This window comes from Rhinichthys klamathensis, unplaced genomic scaffold, assembly GCF_029890125.1.
Source record: "Rhinichthys klamathensis goyatoka isolate OS25496 unplaced genomic scaffold, OSU_Roscu_1.1 h1tg000092l_1, whole genome shotgun sequence".
NCBI lineage: Eukaryota > Metazoa > Chordata > Actinopteri > Cypriniformes > Leuciscidae > Rhinichthys > Rhinichthys klamathensis.
Genome location: NW_026606631.1, coordinates 322,223 through 341,759, shown reverse-complemented (window position 1 = coordinate 341,759; position 19,537 = coordinate 322,223). Strand labels below are relative to the sequence as shown.

Here is a 19,537-nt window from a genome sequence, read left to right as displayed (position 1 = left end):
TGCAATCAATCACAAGAAAGCATGTCAAAATGACTATTCCCAAAGTGTGAATGGGTAGTTCATCCAAAGATTTTAATTCTGCATTTACTCACTCATGTTGTTTTCGTGTGTCAAGCAAGCAATTGAATGTCTGTTTACTAGTGTATGCACATCGTTGTAAATTTGTTCATCATATAAAGCCATCATGTCTCTTCCGAAGACTTGGATTTAGATTAGACCACTCGATTGGTTATTTTTATGATGCCTTGCTTTATGACATTTTTTGGATCTTAAGTTTTAGGAGGACTAGACTTTAAATGGACAGAAATCTCTCAGGTTTGAGGTTTCATAAAAAATATCTTCATTTGTGTTTGGAAGTTGAACGAAAATCTTATAGATTTTAAACGACATTGGGGCGAGTACATGATGACAGAATTTACATTTTTGGGTGAATTATACCTTATAAATACAGTAAGCTGAGCCTTGGGCAACTATAAAGTGGACATGTAATTGGCTTCCAGTATGAATGAAACAGACGTGTGTAACTGTAAAGCACTCACTCCATCCTATTTTGGGGAAAAAAAAAGGAAAAGTAATCCTTCTCTCCAAAGAAATTTATATGATAATCCATATGTTTTTCTCCAGTGTGTAGGTTTTGCCCCACATTGGATGCATAAGAGGCTCATATTTCATATTAAAGACAGAGTCATTCTTGATTTTGCATACCTCCCAAAATAAGAAATTAATGTCTCAGTTTTTTATAATTATTTAGATAATATTTTATAATAAATCCTTAGACCTTTCTAATGATTTATAGTCATAGGTTGCCTGGATGTTAACAGTAACCATGCAGTTCTTCATCAAATAATTTTCTGTTAAATATAAATATTATTATTATAAATGTTATATTTATAGATTACCTTAGATTACTAAACTCTGTGTGTACAGAACAGGATTAAGCACTAACGGTGAACTGGCAACTGAATTTAGCTGAGTGTGTATGTAGCCTTTAAGTTGTGAGAACAAGCCTATGACAGGAGGTAGAGGTGAGCTTTCTTAATGGAAAAAAATGGTTTGGAAAATGAAACATTCCTGAAATATTTTCATAAAGCAATTCACTTCTCACACTCAAGCATTTGATACCATGATATTAAAACTCATTCTAAAAAAATACATAGAAAAATAAAAATCTTTTGACTGCCTCTGATCTTTATGACCTTAAACTTGTTAAGAAATTGAGGGAAAACACAGCATTCTAAATTAGACTGATTTGACAGATACTCGTTTAACCTTCACAATTACGAACTGCAAAACATTTTAGAGTAAACAGACTTATAACTAATGTCATTAATTTAGATAGATGTATTTAAATGAATATAAAAAAATGTATAGTATAAACTAGCCAGGGTGTATTTTCACTTTAACAATGCAACACACACTACACTGTACCGTAAAAATAAAATGACCAACTGTTTAATCAGTTTGGAGTTTAAATTATCATTTTATTTTGTAAATCATAGCCTACATTTAAAACCAATGAATCAAGATCTGAGATTGTTGGTTTTATCTGGTTTTTGAAAAACGTACACCATTTTTTAAAGAAAGATTATGCCTTGTCCCCTAAGGGTGTGTTTTACACGACACTATTTTCAACTGAAAGCAACTGAAAACTTTTTATGCGTTTTGGGCATTTATTTACATGACAACGGTGACAAACACAAGCTTTTGAAAACAGGTTTCAAAGTGCAAACTTTGCCTTTACCTTCTCCATGTAAACAACAAAAACGTGATTATGTGAAAACGGTGACGTCATGCGCATGCGTATTGTGTGTTTGCGGGGAGTTTCTTGACAAAGTGACATCGCCCACTACTGGCCTGGCTTGCATAATGCAGATTTTTTTGCAGATTCGTGTGAATGGGGATCGTTTTGACAATGTTGTCTTCTGTTTTTAGTACATCCTTGTCATGTTAACATACCCTAATACATTTTTGTTTGAAAACGCATATTTTTCTCTCCGTTTTGGCCTTCCGTCCACACTGAAACAGCATTTTCAAGAACGAAAACGAAGCTTTTTGAAAACGCTCTCCAAAGTGGATATTTAGTCATGAGACACATATTGTACCAATAGAAAATCATTTTTATACCGGTATTGTGCCTGTTATGTGCTATTCACTTTCACACAGTTGCTAAAATATGTTAATTTGTACACTCTTCGTATAACAGTCCTGCAAAGATGACAGAAAATGTACTCACATTTGCTGTCCTGCGGCAAAACATGAGCAGTTGTGTTTTAGACCAAAAATATAATTGGGGACTGAGTGAGACCTGGACACATCAGTGAATGGTGAGATATTTTGCTAAATAAAATGATCGTACCAGAAAAATAGTGTGAGAACTTTATGATGTCCGTTCCGTCAATATCATCCCAGTGAGCTTTTGAGGGTTTACACATGCGCAGAAAGGTGAATTTAACGTTTTCCGACGTTTCAGTGTGAGCGTGGACGAGAAACTTTTGTAAAACGCTTAAAAAAAACTAGTGGACGGGGAGCATTTTTGAAACGAAAACGCCATTTTCAGATGTATCCGGATTATTGTACATGTAGCCCTAATTGTAACCAAGTAAAAAATAAGACATTTTCCTAAAACCTTACAGTCCATAAATGCATAAATGCTCACATCTTTACCATTTTTTTTTCTGAACTAAAAGTTTTAAATATATATTTTTAAGTTATTCAAAATATATATTAAGCACTTAAGTATTTCAATATATATATATATATATATATATATATATAGTCACACCACGTGACGTTGCATCCTGAAGTAACCTTGCCTGAGGTTAGTTCATTATGGGATGAATATAGTATCAAAATGATTAACACGTGCAAGCACACTTTTCAATTAACTTGATACATGTTGCAGAAATGTTTTATCCATGCCTTTCAACTTGCGTGTGCAAAATTCAAAATTGAATGAATGTGAAGCAATTTGTACAAATAGAGAATTTTGTGAATACAAATGTTTTCCTTTGTATTAGTGTATCATAATTTGCACATGCAACACAGAAGATGTGCATGTGTGGATCAGGTGACGCGTGCATTCATTGACGTCTTTTCTGAGTCGATCTCATTTGATTCATTTGGATTTTGAGACTTTCTTTTCGCGTTTTTTAAGCATTTCACAACCCACACACAAACAACTACAAATGAATAGGCCTGGTGCTAATTATTATGTGTGCACAACTACCCATCTATTTGACAAATTCACAAATGTATGTGCGTCACTACATCTACACTAATACAATACAACTTGTGTGTGCAAAATCCAAAATCACATGAATGTGCCGCATTTTGTACAAATAGAGACATAGTTGTTAATACAAAACCTCGATTTTGTATTAATGTAGGCCAGAATTTGTGCATGCAACAAGTCAGATGTGCATTTATGGATCAGGTGACACGCGTGCATTCATTGACTCGTTTCTGAGTCGATCCTATTTGATTCATTTGGATTTTGAGACTTTCATTTCGCGGGTTTCGCCTTGCACGATCCACACACAGCTGTCTGAGAAAACCTGCTACCACTAGATGGCAGTATTCTGCTAAAACAGACAAAGGCAGCATCAGTGTTTCCCCTACCATTGTTTTCCGCCCCCCCGAAAATGCTGACGAAATCCAGTCATAAAAAAGGAATTTAGTGTATAACGCGGAATTTCACGGAATTTGTAAATTTGAGGAAAAAATAGAAAGCAGTTCAGTACACTTGAAATCAAATCGCGATGTAGACTAGTGTGTGTGAATATTAAAACACAAAGACTATTTAAATACGAATCCTGCATGTTCTGTGTGAATGAATGGTGCCGCCGACGACGCTCAGTTTCATTTACCACACACAGACACACACTGAAGCACGTGTGACGCTTGCGCTGTTTTTTGGCCTATATGAAGACACAATTTCATGAACTTCCTCTCCAGGCTCTAAATCCACTCCGAAAGTCACTTCGTGATCATTTCACCGCTTCATTTGAGAAAAACTATCATCATGACATAAACACACAGAAACTCAAAAGGTCTTCAAGGCAACCCGTTAAAATAAAGGTTCGGTTTAACTTGACAGAAATATATTACTGTTGTACATTAGAATTTAGATATGTCCCAATGTAATAATACACTAACACTAATCCAAATAAATTATCATCAAAACTGAAATTTTTAAGGAATAATCCATGTTTTAATTTTAACAGTAAAGCTCATTGTGCAGCAAGTTATTTGACAAAAAGTTTATTTAATTTCATATGATTAAAATTGATGATAAATGATACAATTTGTGTTTTATGTCTTCATTTTATTACCAGAAAAAACACAACACAGAATTAGTGTGACATTTTTTTCATATATTTTTAAAAAAAAGGATTGTTTAATGATTCATAATAGCCTACATGATTTCAATTAATTGGAAACACTGAGCATAATCAAGCGTTCTTCCGCATTTAAGACGCTTAATGAGAGTGATATTGAAGCACCAAATTTAGTACACAATAATATAGGCCTACCCTATTAATAAAGCATACTTTATAGAGGCAAACAGATAACATCAGATTATAAACAACACCCATAGAAAACCATTAGTTGCATGTTCAATACGGTATATTGGCTACTGAGTTTAAATTTCACCGTCTTACTGCATTGACGTTAAGGTTTTTCTTTATAATATGCTCTATGGGAGGAAAACTATATAGCCTACAGACAAGAGACTACATAAACGCAACACACGGCGTTTCAAGTTAATGGCATTTTCCTTCCTGTTAAAAAAAAAGGTGAAATTTCGCAGTTGCGTTCATATTATATGCTTATTTTTATCTGACTACACATTGTATACATAGTACACAAGCTTTGGAATTTGAAAATGTCTGTTTTTAAATATTAAAGACGATTTTCGCAGTACATTTGTTTTCCCTTGACCCTTAAGGCACTGTTATAGGCTATAGTCTTACTATAGCACGATGAGTTTTAATAATATGCAACCATTGTATATCTACATGAGAATGCTTTGACGCGCTAACAACTGCTCATGATGCACAAAGGAACATGATCTGCCAATTCCACTAACTGCGTTAAAACCACTGATCTATATAATGTCATTCTATATAGATCAGTGGTTAAAACGTATAATTTGTTTTAATTCAAATTACTTTTAAAATTTAATAACAGACATTTTCAAATTCCAAAGCTCGTAGAAGGTTTCTGTAAGACTGACTTACAAGTGACATTTGGACAATACTTCCCTTCATGTAGCCTGTAATTCTGCAGAAAAATACTTTAGTTCACCAAAAGGGTCTTTTCATGTTCAAAATGGTTGTAGTATGTTCCTAGTGACTAGACTGGCTTACTACAGGTGAAATTGTCCCAATACCTCCCTTCATGTAGCCTATTTACAGTAAACAATTATTATTTTATATAAAAATTACTGTAATTAACCAAACGGGTTTTTGGTGATTGAAAATTTCACCTGACTTATCACTAGGAACGTACTACAACCTTTGGAACATGAATAGAAAAACAATTTACAGTAATTTAAAAAATTGTACTGTTCAATCAAGATATTGGCTGGACATACAGTAACAGTAGGCTAAGTCAGTCTGCCCACTAGACTTCCAAGGTTATAATATAACCTTGGAAGTATGTTCATTTGAATGAATGACTGGACGTTTATATTTTTATGACTGTGAGTGGAATTTGCAGATGGTCCCTTTATAAAATGTGGCGAATATCAAACCTAAAACTTACTTCACTGCACTCTCGGACCGGTTGCTCTCCCATTCACATGCAAAGTTTAACGCAACTGCAGAATTTGATGTTAAGCTTTTTCTTTTTAACAGGCTCGGGAAGGAAAATTTTATTAACTTGAAAAACGCTGTGCGTTGCGTTCATGTAGTCTCTTGTCTGTAGGCTATATAGTTCTCTTACAAGAGGTTCTCTCGTACTGCGTAATATCTTACGCTAGGGGATAACCTCTTTTCCTCGAGATATTGAAGCCAAAAAATTATCCTTAATTTTGAATTATTGCAAAATGCGTTGCAGCAGCATACAGACATAGGCAGGCGGCACAGCGTGCCTATTGGCTGTCCTGCGGCAACTGCAGCAGCCTATCGAGAGCGGCCCTTTGGAGACGGTCCAATGGGGGCGCTTCGCACCCATCGTGTCACGCTCGCGCCCAGAGGGGCGTGGTCTAGCCCTATAAAGATAGCTCGATGGGCTGATCTCACTGATTTTTCATCTCTTCAGCGAAGCTCTGCATCGCTGGATCCCGAGTGAAGAAGCCGCGCCGTGGAAAAAGCCTTCTGCAGGACGAGCCATCACCTGAAGCCGCTGGCCTCATCTCGCCGCCTTCAGTCGCCGCTTCCTGCTACGCTATCCGGCGTTCATATCTTTACACTCTGCTCACTGTGTGTTCGCCCCCGCGACTCACTTTTTCTAAAAGAGCTGCGTCTTTTTAAAGATGCCGTCATCCTGTGGCTCGTGCCGAGCCCAACTCAGCGACGGGGACCGCCATGTCATCTGCGTTTCCTGCCTGGGTGAGGATCATGCAGCACTCACGCTCGTTGACGGCGGATGCCCTCACTGCGAGCTACTGCCGATGGTGACTCTGAGGACTCGCCTGGCTTCCTTCTCCGAGTCTGCAACCCCGCCCGCTGCAGTACCGCGCCGTAAAAAGCGCCGCACTCAGCGGGTCCCTGAGTCTCCTCAAGCTCGCGACAGCTCGCCGGTTCGCCCGTCAGCTTCGCCGCTTTCTCTCGGCTCTCTCCCGGACGCTCGACAGCCGCCGCCCGCCGCCGATTACGTCATCGAGGACGACGAGCCAGCTGGATCTGATGAGGAGGCTAGCTGTTCCCTTCTGGCGTCGGACAGTGAGGACTGTGCGAGCTCTGCGGACCTCCCCCCCCACTGTTCCTGAGTCAGTTGGCAAGAGAGCTAGCATTGAGTCAGAGCTAATGCGTCTAGTCTCGCAGGCCGTGGCGAGCCTCGGCCTCGAGTGGGAAGCGCCCGCACAGCCAGCGCGTAACCGACTAGATGGGTGTTTTCTTCGAGGAGACCGCGCCCCGCCACCTTCCAGATCAGCGCCTTTTCTTCCTGAGCTTCACGAAGAAGTTGCAAAATCCTGGAACGCCCCTCTCTCTGCTCGGGTGCGTTCCTCTGTCTCGGCTGCATTCTCCGTGGTGGACAGAGGATACCTCTCGCTTCCCCCCGTGGAAGAGACGGACGGCGTGCTAAGTTGGCGCTACCGTCTAAGGCCTGCCGAACTACGTCAGCCATGCACACCGCGCCTACACCGCTGCTGGGCAGGCTGTCTCGGCCTTACATTCTATGGCCATACTGCAGATCCTTCAAGCCGACCTTCTCAAAAAAATAGACGAGGAAGGTGATCAGCGTACCGGAAGTGATCAGCGTACCGGATTTGCGCAGCGCCACGGACCTCGCTCTTCGCGCTGCTAAATCCGCTGCACAGGCCTTAGGGCGGACTATGGCGTCTCTCGTCGTTGCCGAGAGACACCTTTGGCTGACGCTGTCGGAGATGCCGGAAGTGGAGCGCTCTGTGTTCCTCGACGCGCCCATCTCCTCGACAGCCCTCTTAGGATCTTCCGTCAAGGATTTCGCGGAAAGGTTCGTAGAAGTCCAGAAGACATCACAGGCCTTGAAGCACTTCCTCCCGAAGTGCTCTAGCTCCGCAGCAGGCCGCATGTCGGTTGTGCATTAAGTGTAGTGAACGTGCCCAGAAGTCTATGACAGCGCGGCTGTCACCAGAACGCAGAATAGACATTCAGCGCTCTACGAAATCCTTCTGTCGAGGCACTATAGACCCGCTCAGGAGGTTTCAGAGAATGCTGGGCTTGATGGCCTCAGCATCCTCGGTACTTCAGCTAGGCCTGCTTCGCAAGCGGCCGCTGCAGTTTTGGCTCAAAGCACGAGTACCTCCTTGAGCTTGGGCTTCCGGTCTACTTCACCTCAAGGTCAATCATGAATGTATCACAGCCCTGAAACCTTGGAGAGCGACCGACTGGTAGGGGTGTGCCGGTTTCAGAATTGGTGATGACGGTTATGACGTGAGTCAAATGTGACGGTTCGTAACATAACCGTCGTCGTGGTTTTGATACATTTCCATTAAATGTATCACACAGTAAACAAATCCTTAACAAACAAAACAAACAAACAAACGTTGCAATGAACGTGCTTTGTTTTAAATAAATCACACACAGTAAACAAAACCTTAACGAAAAAACTTTGGAATGAACGTTGCAATTTGGACGCGCAAACTGCGTGCCGGTGCGGTGAGACGTGCATGCTCGGGCAGATTCGGCTTGAAGTCGGTCATCCTCGGACGCGGCGCCGCGCGCGCTGTTACAAAAAAAGCCGTGCACACAGCCAAGCCAAATGGGGTCTTGCCGGTCTTGCGCACCGAACGCGTCATTTTTGCCGCGCTCACCTTCGCGCTCGTGCGGACGCGTCGAGTTTAAACAAGGCTTTACTCCGTGTCAGCGCGCGCTCTGATCGGTAAAGTACAGACAGACCTCTCCCGAATCATCTCCAGCAGTAGCAGCCTCCGTTTCCCTCTTAAGCTGATATTAGTATTTAAACATTCTCTATGATAAAAAATGTTTGTAAAAAATATTTTAATAGCACGGTTTTGGCGGTTATAGAGTTCTAATGACGGTGTTCAACTATAACCGTCGGTCTCACGGTTATATAATAACCGTCACACCCCTACCGACTGGTACCACTCAGGTGTAAACCTGGGGACTTCCTCGAGTGTGCAGGTGGTGTCCACGGACGCCTCCACCTCGGGATGGGGAGCGCTGCACGAGGGCAGACCGTTCTTCGGCCTATGGTCAGAACGAGAAAAGCTCCTTCAACTGTCTGGAAATGTTGGCATTCGACAACGCGCTGAGGCGCTTCTGTCCCCGAATAAAGGGCTACCACGTCTTAGTCCGCTCGGACAACATGTCGGTGGTATCCTACTTAAATCGCCAGGGCGGCGTCAGGTCTCGAAACCTTTTCAGACTGACAGAACGCATTCTGGTCTGGGCTCAGCACAATCTGCGCTCACTGAGAGCAGCATATGTGCCTGGCCTCCTGAACTTGGGGCCAGACAGACTGTCCAGACACAATATACCAGCTGGGGAATGTTCTCTGCACCCGCAGACTATCCTCCTGCTGTGGGAGATGTTCGGCAGAGCACAGGTGGACCTATTCGCGTCCCAGGAGAACGCTCACTGAAATTCTTCTCAAAGAGCAAGGATGCACTGGCCCAGCTGCCCGCTCTATGCTTTTCCCCCGGTCTCGCTCCTGCCTCAGGTGTTGGAACGAATCAGGGAAACCAGATGTTCTGTGCTCCTCGTGGCTCCGCTCTGGACGAACCAGGTATGGTTCCCAGTCCTGATGCAGCTGACGAGCACTGCCCCATGGCCGATTCCGACGAGGAAAGACCTCCTCTCTCAGGCCGGGGGCTCAATTTGGCATCCTCACCCGGAACGGTGGGCCCTGCACGCATGGGCCATCAACGGGTACCCGCAAACCTCCCCGAGGAGGTGCTAAACACCATCACACAGGCCAGAGCACCGTCTACCAGACGCCTCTATGCCTCCAAGTGGTCAGTGTTTGTTAACTGGTGCAAAACCCGAGGTTTTCCACCTACAAGCAGCGAGGTAACGGAAGTACTTTCCTTCCTTCAAGAGCTACTGGATAAGGGCAGGTCCCCATCCACGCTCAAAGTCTACGTGGCAGCCATAGCAGCGTTTACGAAACCTGTGTCTGGCCTGTCACTGTGGAAAGATGATCTGGTCATTAGTTTCCTAAGAGGAGCTAAGAGGATGAATCCTCCCAGAACCCCATCTATTCCCATGTGGGACCTTTCCATGGTGCTAGGAGCCCTGAAAGGAGCCCCATTCGAGCTGATTCGGACATCGGATATGAAACACTTGTCTTTCAAGACAGTGTTTCTCTTGGCTCTTGCGTCAGTAAAACGCATAGGGGATCTACAAGCGCTATCAATAAGCGCAACGTGTCTGGAATTTGGGCCTAACGACTCAAAAGTCAAACTCAAACCAAGACACGGATACGTACCTAAATCCCTCAACACACCGTTTAGGGCCCAGGTTATCTCCCTGTCTGCCATACCGGTTCATAATGAAGAGGAGAGCACAGGCCTCCTTTGCCCAGTTAGGGCGTTAAAGGCCTACGTATCTCGCTCATCTGTTTTCAGACAGACTGAGCAGCTTTTCGTTTCATTCGGCGGCCGCACTAAGGGCCTAGCCGCCTCTAAACAGACCCTATCCAGATGGATAGTTGATACCATAGCAATGGCATACACTACAAAGGGACTGGAGTGCGCCTTGGGTGTTAGAGCACATTCCATCAGAGGCATGGCCTCATCGTGGGCGTGGTCTAGTGGGATCTCCTTACAAGATATCTGTTTGGTGGCAGGCTGGGCCTCCCCGTCTACATTTATAAGGTTTTATAACCTAGAAGTTCCCGCCTTACAAGCTAAATTGCTGTCGGTTTAAAGTCAAGCATCACCTGCCCCGTCGTTCGGCGCAGAGTACTGCACTCGCTTGAGCACTGCTCAACGGGCTGTGAGTTTTTTCCCGAGGAAAAATAATGCCCATACTATCACTCAGTACAGGCTGAAGTTCTCTTCACCCTAACTGTGTGTAGCACTATTATAATAAATAGCCCTTCTTATGGCTAAATTATTTAGAATGATGCTTCTAGCCTCTCTTCTCGGACTCTCCGAGTTCATGGTGATTATGCACTAGGGCTGTGCGATATGACGATATATATCGGATGGACAATATAAAAAGCCTATCGTTTCATTTTATGCCATATCGTTTATATCGTGGTGTCGCAAAAAAACATTGTTTACGGCAAAAATTTGGATGACTGCAATCTTCCACGCCACCATGGGGATGCAGGCAGAAATGTTAATAACAGCATGAATGAAGGGGTGACAGAACCGGGTGTTTCCGAGCAGGAGAAGAACCAGCCAGAACAAACCGAGGAGCTCGTTCCTAAACGAGGGGCTAGATGGTTTGGTTAACTTTCTATTTGTTGTATTGACCATTTTAGGGTGGTTTGGATAAATAAACGCCAGTCTCAAATAGAGGTCTGTTTTTTAGTTTCGGTTTGTATTTAATCTTCTAAAACCCGTCAGATCGTCTGTTTAAACCAGTTCTGTGGTGCAGATTGCGCGCATCTGGGCGGAGTTGTTAGCGCAAGCAGAGTTAGCGGAGGCCGGAGAGAGAAGGAGATCGTTTTACAGGGTATAGCCTTCATTCTTTCTTGTTGATGTGTTTCGGGCAACAAGTTCATAGGCTCGATGGATATTACCAGTAGGGGTGGGGGAAAAAATCGATTCTTAGATGCATCGCGATGCGGACGTGGACGATTCTGAATCGATTCACAATTGTCAAAAATCGATTTTAAAAAAAAAAAAAAAAAATTTTAGATATATATTTATAATAACGTAATATTGACGGAACGCGAAAGACGGAACTCTGAAGCGCGGAAGTGCAGTGGCCGGACCGTCTGTGGCGTGCACGTAACAGACGCGGACGCGATGGCTGAGCGCCAAATCCAAACACCCTCCTCGTTAAAAGCTGACGTGTGGAAATATTTTGGCTTCTGACGTTGAAGGGGGAAAGGAGCTGGACAAGAGCCACACTAGTTGTAAGCTTTGTAGAGTAAAAGTAAAATATTTCGGAAACAAGACACATATGAGAAGCCAAATGACACGTTTCCAGCCAGAGGAGGAAAAACACTCGGCTGTAACGTTACCGGTCGTTGTTATATTATTAATTTACTACAAATATGCTCCTGCTAGTTCAGACACACATGTATTTTCCTGTTGGTTCTTTGCAATGTTAATAAAATATATTGTACGTTAATTCTTTATGGGTCATTACTTTCTACTTTTAAAGCAAAGTATTTATAGTCACACACACACAAAAAAAAGATTCTGATAATCGATTTAGCATCGAATCGCAGCCCTCTGAATCGTAATCGAATCGAATCGTGAGGTGCCTAGAGATTCCCACCCCTAATTACCAGTAATGTATTGTTCAGCCCATGGCTGTCACATCGTTTCGTTTTTTTTAATTCTGCCAATAATCTAAAAGCTATGGTTATAGTAAATGTACAATTATCGTTATGTATATACTGACTTCACCCTGTGCTGCAACATACATTTCGTTGTACATTCATTTACAGAAATCAGCTGGTTGAATTCAAATTGATGCTGTTATTATCGGATTTTCAGGTGATATTCCCAATTCATTCAGTTAACGGACGCTCTGAGGTAAAGTGTTCAGACTGCAGACTAAGCAACGATTGTATTTAATTGTACAGTACTATCATAACATAGTACAGACATGATCTTAATTCCATAATGTCCTTAAACATAACAATTTGCTGGCCATAAACTGACAGCGCGTGTCCGGTGTGCGATACCTCGAGTTGCTATAGACACGGCGCGCGCGCTTCTCGTCCGGTGAGCGACCCCCTATAGACATAATAAAGTAGCCTAGGCTAATTCTTAGATTAACGGATTTGTTAAACACATTTATAAATAAAACGTAATCTTCGTTATCTCTAGGCCTACACTAAATGAAAGGCCTGTCTCATAGACGCCTGCCTCAAATACAAGCCGGTGCAGTTCGGCGATTTGGGAAAATAAAAGCCCGGGCTATTATTTGAAGTTTTACAGTATATCGTGATATATATCGTTATCGGGATATGAGATGACTTCTATCGTGATATGAGATTTTGGTCATATCGCCCAGCCCTATTATGCACTATATGAGCCCAGGGCACCTGCCCTTGGGACCTTGGTGTTGGATCCCTGCATGCACGGCGTTTTGCATAGTGTTCCCCTAGCGTAAGATATTACGCAGTACGAGAGAACCTCTCGTAAGAGAACGTACTCGGTTACTAACGTAACCTCAGTTCTCTAGAAGAGGGAACGAGTACTGCGTATCTTGCCGTGCCTGCCTGCCTGCTCTTGACGCTGAGCCGCCTGCCTATGTCTGTATGCTGCTGCAACGCGTTTTGCAATAATTCAAAATTAAGGATAATTTTTTGGCTTCAATATCTCGAGGAAAAGAGGTTTTCCCCTAGTGTAAGATATTACGCAGTACTCGTTCCCTCTTTAGAGAACTGAGGTTGTGTTAGTAACCGAGTACGTTTTCCTCCCATAGAGCATATTATAAAGAAAAAGCTTAACGTCAATGCAGTAAGACGGTGATATTTAAACTCAGTAGCCAATACACCTTACTGAACATGCAATGCGCGATTGCACGTTAAGCGTTTTATAATGGTTTTCTATGGGTGTTGTTCATAATCTGATGTTATCTGTTTGCCTCTATAAAGTATGCTTTATTAATAGGGTAGGCCTATATTATTGTGTACTAAATTTGGTGCTTCAATATCACTCTCATTAAGAGTCTTAAATGCGGAAGAACGCTTGATTATGCTGCCGTTGTCTGTTTAAGCAGAATACTGCAATCTAGTGGTAGCAGGTTTTCTCAGACAGCTGTGTGTGGATCGTGCAAGGCGAAACCCGCGAAATGAAAGTCTCAAAATCCAAATGAATCAAATAGGATCGACTCTTGCACATCTTACTTGTTGCATGCACAAATTCTGGCCTACATTAATACAAAATCGAGGTTTTGTATTAACAACTATGTCTCTATTTGTACAAAATGCTGCACATTCATGTGATTTTGGATTTTGCAAAGTGCACTTTTGCAATTTTGCACAAGTTGTATTGTATTAGTTTAAATGTAGTGACGCACATTTGTGAATTTGTCAAATAGATGGGTAGTTGTGCACACATAATAATTAGCACCAGGCCTATTCATTTGTGGTTGTTTGTGTGTGGGTTGTGAAATGCTTAAAAACCGCGAAAAGAAAGTCTCAAAATCCAAATGAATCAAATGAGATCGACAAAGAAAAGACGTCAATGAATGCACGCGTGTCACCTGATCCACACATGCACATCTTCTGTGTTGCATGTGTAAATTATGATACAATAATACAAAGGAAAACATTTGTATTCACAAAAATGTCTCACAAATTGCTTCACATTCATTCAATTTTGAATTTTGCACACGCAACTTGAAAGGCATGGATAAAACATTTCTGCAACATGTATAAAGTTCATTGATAAGTGTGCTTGCACGTGTTAATCATTTTGATACTATAATCATCCCATAGTTCACTTCATTATCTGATATTTTATTGACCCTGACACACAGACATGAGGGTCCACAGGGGCTCTCTATCATGACATATTTTCCTGTTTGTTTTTTTCTTTCGCATGACTCGCACCACATACATTTTATTAGGCGGACTGGGGTTTTAATTTACATATATGAATTTTATATAAAATATATAATAATAAATACAATATAAAAAATATATGCAGTACATACACAGAGCCTACTCCTTATATTAATAAGCAGCACACCGTTTACATTAGCAGGGATAGTTTCAATGCAGGGTTCAATTCAAATGTGTAACTTAACCTACATTTAACCTCATCACGAAATATCTAACGTTACAGCTGAACATTTATCAACTGACAAGACTCAAAGTGAAAATAGAATAAATACAAATTATTATTGCTCGATCAAATCACAATAAACCAAGTTTGTACTGGCACATTTTTGTTGTGTATTTCTTTCACATATTAATTTAATGCATGAATTCCACTGGATTAACGTAGCCCAGCTAACATATACATCTGATAAGATTAGCTAGATAAACATATTCTATTAAATAGATGGGGAAAATACTTACGATAAGCTTGTGATCAGTCAGGATGGGTACTTTTCATCGATTTATATTCCACATATTATCACAGGTTCAAAAGTTAACTTTATGAAGAGTAGGAATCATTAGCCAAACTAGCACAAGTCCGCCCGAGCGCCAAAATAATCTCCCCTCTTTCACTCAATAACCACACGTTAACTATATAAAGCACGTTTAACGGCCCGTCGTAGCGTATGATGACGTAAAGTTAAAGTTCGCATTAAAGAGTAAAATCGGAGTTAGGGTTATTTGTTGGTTAATTTTGTTGCTATCTGGGGCCGCTGCAAAATAGTGTGTGCTAGCATTAGCATTTAGCTAGGGGACACTGCGCATGCGCGAGTGTAAGTCATCTTACGTGGGTTACGTTTGGCGAGTGTTGGAGGCTCCGCGCAGAATGGGTGGTCTGAAGTGCCCTAAAACAAGTTTACAGTAGCCTAATCAGGTCTCCAATACACAGTGCTTCACCTAGCATTATTTGATGTTTCTTGAACGATGGACAGTTTTGTCCTTGTGGACTCAAACTCAATTAAAACTTTATTAATCTCCACTAGTTTAATTTAAATAGGCTAATGCGACAGTGGATTAACTATCACAGGGACATTTTTGTCATTTTCTTGAAACAACAAATGTCACTTTCACCATTAAAGTTATATAGGCCTAAAGGCTGTCTCTCGATAACATTCTGTGGTAAACAACAACAACAAAAATCATATGGCAGACTCATTTGTCTTTGTAGCATTTTGTAGGCCTATGCACACAATTAAGGTAATCACTGATTCTTGAGATAAGGTACAAAACATGTCCTACACAAAATTTTTATGTTAAAAATAAAGAGATTAGTCAAAAAAAAAAACTTAAAAAGTTACATCTAAAGGAAATCTGGATAGGCTACTCAGGACGTTCATTGCTTTTATTTTTAAATAATTGCTTTAGTATTATTTTAAATACATTCTCTATACTTGTAAATACTGCCGAACAAAGTGTTTAAAAATGCAACAAATTCAAAAATATACATTTAAATTGAAAGTCAGACATCTGTAATGTATCAAACAATACAAAAAGTAAATCTTGAATTGTATTTTTTCATTAAATAAATGCCAATCAAAGTTGTGTCCACACTTTGCGTCAACTCTTTTATAATCTTTTATAATTCTGGATAAATCAGGCAATGTCATTGTCATCTTTAACTCTGAGGACCTTATAATCTCACAGTAGGACTCATAGTTCTGAAAGTTTTATCTTTTTTTATTTTATACAAACAATGTTGAAGTCTCTGCAGTCACAGCGTTAACATGCTAAGAGATAAAAAAAATTGCTCCATTGTATAACATGTGCTTAAGGTGGAAAAATATTCAGTTTTGTCATCAGACGTCAACCCGTCAGTTTTTATGTCTGACAGAGTTATAAGCTGATGGAGTTGACAATTGCTCACAAAACTCTTTATATAGTGATATTATATATATATATATATATATATATATATTTGGTCACACTTTATTTTAAGGTGATGTAGTTACACATTACTACATGTACTTAGTTACTATGGTAATAATAGTAAATTAATTATGCATAATTGTAACTAAACCAAACCCTACCCCAACCGTAACTCTAGTACATTAAACTCTCAATACATGTCAAAATTGATGATTCTTATTTTTTTTATGGAATATTGCAGTTCTTATTATAAATAATGAATCTGTACACATTTTTTACAACCTGTCACTGACATGAGATCACAGCAATAGCAAACCCTGATGTAATCGACTTCATAGAGAGCGAACATCTCCGATGGCATTTCCCTCTGCTTAAGTCATGCAGATCGACACAAATAAAATGAACGTAATTGATGCGGATTAAAGACAGGCTACAGATCCTTTGGAACATTTCTGTTGCTGCTAGAGACGGCACATAATTATGCTTATACACTCAACCTACATATAAGCTTCTTGTATTCTGTGAGCTGGAGACCCAGAATGAGATGTGCTGTACAGCTAAAAGGAGAAAAACAAAACACTGGAAGGATTGTTGTATTAAATTAAATGTTAGCTTAAAAAATTAGTAAACTGTCTTAATATGTGGTTTTGTCAATCAGTTGTTGTAACCTCAGTTGGACCTTTGTCAACTCCGACATTTTTCGTCAACTCCGACAGTATTTAAAACCATCAGATTGAGGTTTCTGTTAATTTTGAAAGAAATATTTTATTCTTCTTTCCATTTATTGTGGTAAATATTAAAACATCAACTGAAATATATGATATTATATCTGATTTACCTAAGAACATTGGTTATATATGTTTAATATTAAAAAGGAGGGTAGCGAATTAAGGAATTTAGAAACTGGATTGTTCCTAAAAACCCTAACCATAGGGGAAAACAATTATTTTTCACTTAGCTCCTTAACTAAACACCATTATTACATAATTGAAGACTTTACAGCTGTTGTTGGATGGATCAAATTAAAATAGCATGCTTTTTAATGCGTCTGACAGAGTTGACACAAATTAAGTTATGAAGACCTTAGTTTCAGTAGTCATGTCAAAGCAATAACTAAATCAGCATACTATCATCTGAAAAATATTGCAAGAATTAGATGCTTTGTTTCCAATCAAGACTTAGAGAAACTTGTGCATGCTTTCATCACCAGCAGGGTGGATTATTGTACTGGACTCCTCATTGGCCTTCCTAAAAAGACCATAAGACAGATGTAGCTCATACAGAACGCTGAGCAGGACCAGAAAATATGAACATATCACACCAGTCCTCAGGTCTTTACACTGGCTCCCAGTTACATTTAGGATTGATTTTAAAGTATTATTACTGGTATATAAATCATTCAATGGGCTAGGACCTCAATATATTGCAGATATGCTCACTCAATATAAACCTAACAGATCTCTCAGATCATTAGGATCACATCAGTTAGAAAAACCAAGGGTTCACTCTAAGCATGGAGAGTCTGCTTTTAGCTATGCTGGAATCAGCTTCCAGAGGAGATCAGATGTGCAGTATCACATTCAAACCCAGACTCAAAACACTTCTGTTTAGCTATGCATTTACTGAATGAGCACTGTGCCACTGTTCGTCCGACTGTTTTTACTTTATTTTATTTTTTATTCTAAACTGTTTTAATTATTCTTATTTGTTTTGATTATTTTAATTTCTTCTATATAAAGCACTTTGAGTTACCATTGTTAATGAAATGTGCTATATAAATAAACTTGCCTTGCCTAAGTGAATAAATGTATATTTTTAGAAAAAATATATTTTCAGAAAAACCTGTTCCCTTACATGGTTCACCTTTGTCTACAAATATATCAGTTTAACTAATGTATTATTAAATAATAAAAACTAACTTTTAAAACATGTCTTGTCCCTTATCTCAAAAATCAGTGTAATATTTTGTTTTTGCTAAATTTGATAAAATTACAGCTACTGGAAATGATGCACAATAAAAAAAATAGTATATATTTTCAGATATTTCTTTATTTCCTTGAAACATCAAACAAGTCTCTTCAATGACACAGTTGTCTTCATGGTAAACAAGTAGGCTTACAGTTTAGTCCTAAGGCCTATTTCAATCTGGTTTTAGATCAGGTCATAGCACAGAATCAGCTCTTCTTATAGCTAATACAATACAGATTGATTCAAAGCAGCTTTACAGAGATAACTGGAAAAAAATGCAACAAAGTTTCTTTCTAGAAGAAAATAGTCCATAGTCCAGCTTAAGTAAGTTCGGTGATGGTTCATTTTTGTTGTAAACAAGTTATTAATTTAGTTTATTTATATATTGTCGCTCTGGAGAAAACCGTGATGTCATCGTCCAGCTCAGTTCAGTTCTCATATAATGGTGTCAATGCAGGCAGATCAATATTATTGTTGAATATTAAATGTTCCCAACTAAGCAAGCCAAAAGCCAAAAGCCAAAGGCGACAGTGGCAAGGAACCAAAACTCCATCAGGAGACAAAATGGAGAAAAACCTTGGGAGAAACCAGACTCAGTTCTCCTCTGGCCAATGTGTATGATTATGATTCAGGCAGCATTACAGGTCAGAAGTGTTACATACCGCCTGTGCCGGCCCATGCAACAGAGAGGGGAGACCACGCGGATTAGTTGATTTCAAATAATAAGTATTTATTAAAGAGCAACATAAAATAATTAAAGTCAGTATAAATGTATAACTCGAAACAAGAACAAATGCAATCAGGGTATGTGAAGTGTCATGCAAAAAGAAACAAAATCAGCAAAACGGTGCGGGAGAGAAGGAGAAGCGGCGGCCCCCTTCAACCAAAGTCTGGAGAGCTTTTAACACCCAGGATACTGGAAGCAACCACACGCGGTCCTGGAGCAATCACCTGCAACACGCCACACCTGCGCTCCTCTCACCTATAGGGGAGACGTAATGAACAGGCAAACCGCAAAGGAGGAGGAGCTGACAGGTCCGAGACCGTCACAGAAGTCAGATTGGATGAGAACAGTCAGAATATTATCCAGTTCCATCTGGTTGAAGATCGGAGTCAGGCCGGAATGGAGACGGGTTTGTTGAGGATCAGTGCCGATGGCTGTCGTGTCGACGAGGCTTTCACAGGGGAGAGTCTAGTTGACACAATCTCTGCTGACACTTCAGGGATGCGTTGTGGTCGTGTCTAGGCGCAGGTCCTCCATCTGATCTGGCTACGGCCCGGATCATATAATCAT

The 19,537-nt window shown here is 40.4% G+C and overlaps 1 protein-coding gene across 2 annotated transcripts in view; it reads right to left on the bottom strand.

Annotated features, from left to right (window-relative positions):
- Positions 1–15,175, bottom strand: part of frs2b (fibroblast growth factor receptor substrate 2b) — a 43,882-nt gene extending 28,707 nt beyond the window's left edge. For both annotated transcript variants that reach the window (XM_056252067.1, XM_056252068.1), the window contains exon 1: positions 14,830–15,175. The gene's annotated coding sequence lies outside the window, so the exon portion shown is untranslated. The remainder of the gene's footprint in view (positions 1–14,829) is intronic.
- Between the last annotated feature and the right edge of the window lie 4,362 nt (positions 15,176–19,537).